The sequence below is a fragment of the Alexandromys fortis genome, unplaced genomic scaffold (assembly GCF_014885135.2).
Source record: "Alexandromys fortis isolate MF-2015 unplaced genomic scaffold, M_Fortis_MF-2015_v1.1 scaffold_229, whole genome shotgun sequence".
NCBI lineage: Eukaryota > Metazoa > Chordata > Mammalia > Rodentia > Cricetidae > Alexandromys > Alexandromys fortis.
The window spans coordinates 1,414,658-1,420,594 of NW_026068122.1; positions in this window are offsets into that span (position 1 = coordinate 1,414,658).

Sequence of the window (5,937 nt, forward strand, 5' to 3'; positions counted from 1 at the left end):
TAAGTTCAGAGTTATATGTGGCTAATAATTCTAGAAAATTAATGTAGTGAATTAAAACAACAAGTAATAAGTTGGTATTTAACTGTCAACAATTTGAAGTCACCATGTTTCTTTTGTTAAATATGTTCTTTCACAATATCTGCAAAAGTTGATAGAGTCTGATGACGATACTTGGCCTCTTAGGTTCCTCGTATTTATATCCCCTATGCAAATACACAGGTGTCCCTTTCTGCATTTATGTATTTTGTTTTACTTATTGATGCACTGGTATTAACCATGTCATCTTTGTGTTCATTTTTTTTGTAACTATCTCTGATGAATTATGAGTTCATCAGTGATTCACAACAGAGAAGATGTCTAGTCTTACCCAAAACCATCAGGCACTCATATTTCAGGAATGAGGTTTAGGACTACATAGCCTACTCATGGATCTACAATTGACTATTATACCTTCATGTCACAGTAGGCCCCATTCCATTGGTGACATGACAACAAAATAGCATTTCACATCACTTCTCACTTTTTCAGAGTTTTTTTTTCCCTGTCCTCTTCTTATTGTATGTGATCTGAGTTCAATCTCTAAAACCTACCCAGTAGAAGAAGAAACTGACTTCCACTAGTTGATCTTGGAGGTGGTTAAAATTAAGATATTTTTAGTATCTCAGAAGAGACTTCAAACTTTTAAACTCTGTTGAGATTGTAGAAGACTTTGGGACTGAAGATGGGATAATTGTCTTTTGTAATATCATATTGTCAGATCATATAGAACCCAGGTATTGGAATATGGTGGTTTGAGTAAAAAATATCTACCATAGATAATCTCACATATTTTAATGTTTGTTCTGTAGTTAGTTGGACTATTCATAAAATATTGGAACATATGGCCTATTTGAAGGAGCTATATCACTAGGAGGAAGCTTTGCGCTTTCAATGGCCAAGTCATTCCCACTTAACTTGCCCTCTCTTTCTCATACTTATCAGTGACATGTGAGTTCTCAGGCAGTGCTCCAGCATTATTTTGTCTATGGTCAAGCTTCCTGCCATAATAACAAAGGACTCTAATGCTATCAAAGTGGAATCCCCCAAAATAGTTGTTTCCTGTTTTACATTGTATTGGTCATGGGTATTTTTGTCATGGCAGTAGAAGCAACTAAGAAAATTAGAATAGAATTGGAAGAGGTTGTGTTTTATCTAAGCATACCATATATTAGCTATATAGCCATATTTTATAAGTTCCATATTTGGTAAGAAAAAACTTTCTATAGGAATTCCTACAGCCAGTAGCCTTTAAGCTACCCATCTACTTGAGTTTGGCCTCTTATACTGTAAATGCCAAAGTAAAGCACATGGTCACTCTCTCTTCTGGCAGCTGGATTGAGTCACTCTTCCCCATTGGAGCAGAGGACTTTGATCTGTGAGATTACCCCTATATAAATAACCTTTTAGTATACTAAATTTTGAGCTAGTGTGAGATTTTTTTAGCATCTGTCTTCAAAAACTGATATTTCTAAATCAGGTACAATGAACATTGACTTCTTATGGGTCATATATTTTATTTTGTTATGAAAAACCCATTTTCAAGTGCAATAATGTAGACAGGTGAAACTCAAAGTAATCTATCAAAGAGTTCCAAAATGGGTTTATCTGATTAATAAAATATTTTTGGAGACTGAGGAAAACCTAAGTAAACAATATAATTAAATAAAGAGTGTGTCATAGTATGCAAGAATTCCTCCAACAATCTGAAAAACAACATGATAACATCAGAATCCAGTGAACATACAACAGGAAGACTTGCGCACCCTAATCTAGAAGAAGTAGAAGAAATAGACTTTAAACGTTACATTATGAAAGTGATACAGTCCCTTAAACAGGATGTGGAAAACTCCCTTAAAGAAATGGAAGAGAAGACAAACAAAAAGTTAGAAGAAATTAATAAATCCCTCAAAGATACCCTAGGAAACCAGGAAAAAAACAATGAAACAGGTAAAGGAAACAATTCAAGACTTGAAAACTGAAATGGAGGCAACAAAGAAAACACAAACCAAGGGACGGCTGGATATGGAAAATCTGGGTAAATGAACAGGGACTACGGAGACAAGTATAACCAATAGAATACAAGAGATAGAAGAAAGAATCTCAGATGCTGAAGACACCATAAAGAAACACATAGAACAAAAAAGGAATATTAAGAGCTACAAAGGAATAAGGTCAAGTAACATATAAAGGTAAACCTATCAGAATTACATCTGACTTCTCTATAGAAACCATGAAAGCCAGAAGGTCTTGGATAGATGTACTGCAGAAGTTAAGAGACCATGGATGCAAGCCCAGACTACTATACCCAGCCAAGCTTTCATTCACCCCCAATGGAGAAAACAAGATATTCCAGGATAAAAACAAATTTAAACAATACGTAGCGACAAATCCAGCCTTACAGAAAGTAATAGAAAATCACAACCCAAGGAACCCAACAGTGGCCACAATAACTCAGACACAAAACTTATAGATACCAAAAAGCAAAATTTCAAAAAGTTAGCAATAAAGCAATGATAAATAGCAACAAATTCTGAAATAATGTCAATAAAATAAACTTGAAAGTGATTTTTGCCTATACTACTGAGAATTATAATTATTTCCCTAAAAGTATCTGTAGAAATGAAATATACTTGAAGGAATAAAAGGTGATGATGAACTTATCAAAAAGAATCGGAAAGAAAGAGCTAAATAGAATGCACAAAGAAATCAAAGGGATAAAATATTTGGTTGTTTGCTTGCTAGTTTTTTTTTCTTTCCTTTGAATTTTTATCATGCATTTTATTCTAATCATTTTTCCTACCCAAACAACTCCCATAGCCTACTCACATACCAACCAATACACTATTCACTCCTTTCTTTTCATCTCCGTAGAAAAACAGACAAATACATCAAGAAAACTAAAGAAACCAAATATAAAACACCATAAAATAAATGTAAAAAGAAACACATAAACGCATAGAAGAACACAAAATCAGGACCAAGATTTTACAAGCAAAATCCAGTAAGACAAAAATTATCCAGACAGAGCAATATGAGAAAAAAGTCTTTACAAATACACTTCAGTTCATTTTTTGTTCGCCATCTACTGACATCGGGCTTCCCTTACATATGGTTCATGTAGTCAATGTGGACTCCACTAGAGTAAATTAAATTTTTATTTGTAAGCAGAAATCAATAGGAGATAGATAGACCTGTGAGAACATCTCCCAACATTAAAGTTAAAAGAATTTAAACCAGCTGGGCTACTGGGACTCAATTGTTAGTCATTAACTTGAGCTACAATCCATGTAGTTCCTTAGGTGAGACACACAGACACTGGCTATGAAACTTATCATTGTAATAATTTTTATTCATCAAAATTCTATATAAGATATCATTATTATTATCAAATTAGACAGTACAGATTAGGGAGGAAGTATCTTCTTGACAATCCACAGGTTGAAATGCCCAGTACAACAGAATGCTTCCCAGAGATAAACACATTATTTTATAGGCAATGGAGATCTCTCCATATCTACTCATGCTATGCTAGACTCCAGATAAAGAAAGCTGCAGCAAACAGGTAAAAAATAAGAGCAGAAGCAAGAGACATTCCAGGGTCTGCAGCCACATGGTCTTGCTTAAATGAGATTGGTCCATCAGAAGAATCCCTTCTGGTGGACAAATATCTTGAACTTCAGTTGCCTCTCACTGCTCCTCTGGCATGTCTATATGTGCACTTTCACATATGCAACAGCAAGTGTGTGGAGATTAGGAGACAGCTGAGGGATTGGCTTCTAACCCTCCACCCTGTGGATGCATATGATTAATTCATCATCAGGCTCTGCAGCAAGTGATTTTAACTGCTATGGCATCTCAATGTCCCAAGTGATTCACCTTTTGAATTGTAAGGTGTCATAACACAAACAAAATATTAATTCATATTTACAAAATATTTCTAAAATTAAAGAATAACTTTTTTATCATCTAGCTCTTAGCATCAATTCAAGATAAGTTAGAGGCTAGAGATCCCCGAAGACTATGGAAGCTTTCCAATTTCATGGCCCTATTTAATGCACAGAATGGAAAACTTTCCAAGGCAGACATGACTTTTGTCAGTGTATATAAACCACACTGAGGTGAAAAATTTCAGCAACATTGGCCATAACAGGACAAAATGATGTAAGAGTATTCAAGGGAAAATTAGATGAACTATCATCCAAAAAGGAAGATTTGTGTTACAAATTGATTCAGATAGCCTGAGTACCCGGCGAATTGACTGTTGTACATTCAGTTTTCATCACAACTACTCATTTAAGGTTTGTCTGCTTATTTGTTTGTTTTAGTAAGACATCTGTTAAAGCCTTCATGAGTTTACATGAGACTTGCATTTGTAGTTTTTAACTGTTGTGCTTGATGAAAATTTTGTAGCTTTCCTTTCCAACTAGTTCTTAGATCATTGGGAATCATAAAGCAGTTTTATATGTTTACACCTAATGATCTCAGGATAATCTTAAAAGTTCCAAGTCTCCCAACACAGAAAAACTTTGTACTCAGGAAACTAAACTTATTCTAATGTTACCTGATTACCATTTACATTTTCAAGATACAGGCAATACATTAGCAAAGTAGTTGTTAGAAATTACAGTGACACAGATTAGAGGAATCATTATTCACTAAGAATTCGCCAAATTAAAAAAGTGTGTGCAAACATCAGTGATATTCAAAGAGTTAAGTATGTCCAATTCTCAACAAAATAAAATTAACTTTATGTAATCCTGATCATTATTACTACTTCAGCTGATTATTTTCACTTTTGTTATTTGTAATTAAATAAAATATGCCTTGTTTTACAAATGTCATTAATTTTCTTAGACATCACAAAATTGAAATTTCTACTATTTATTTCATAATCGAGAACTGATATTGGGAAATTGTGAATCAGAGAGACCTCATTTGGTACTACAGTTTTACCACTGTGTAGAACTGATTGACACAGGAAATCAATAAACGTTATTATTACTAACATATATTGTTTCAAGTACTTAACAGGGAAATCACAAAATATACCCTAACTTGTTAATGTTTTAACCTTCAAATTTCAAATCTAAAAGTAGTATGTAAAAGTATGGACATTAAAATTAAGAAAGAAAACTTATGAGAAATAGATAAAGGGAAAGTCTCAAGGAATGAAAAAAGTTTAGAAAATTGTAGAAATGAAATAGGTAGAGAAGCATAGAAAGCAGCTTGCATAAATAAAATATTGTATGAAATCTCATCACTTAGAGTTAAAAGTAAAATCCTTTAGTCCTAGTAATACATGATTGTTCAGAGATACCGTCCAATGAATAAGTCCAAATTCAAGAAAGATATAATGCTAAACACAGGTCCTTAGCATGTGGATTGTCAATTTATTTGATGAACCATTTTAATAGACTATTTTCAATTCTGTGTCTTCAGACAAAGTCAAAATAAGTCTCGTGCCTTGGAATTTTGTGTTTATGTTTAAAATATGTCAGTGGTTTCTCATTTTATTATTTTGACAGTCAAGTAAAGAGGCTTTAAATATGGCTCAGATATTAATTGAATAAAGTAACTTCTGATTCCATGGCAAAAGGGTAGGTTTAACAATTGGGAAATGTGAGAGAAATATTTGCTAGTGATATTTTTAAATGATATACTCATTTACATACTTATACATATTAACTTTCAGATGTGGAAAGCTTTTCCTACATTTAGGAAAATTCCTCGATAAGAAAGAATATACAAAAATAATTTATTTAAATATGACTTAATGCAATGCTAGGATATAATTTGTGTTCTTTCCTTCTTACTTTACTCTGAACATTAAGATATTGTTTCTATTTCAGGAATTCTTAGGCTCTGTCCCACTCAACCCCTTGGAGCACAGTGTGCTAA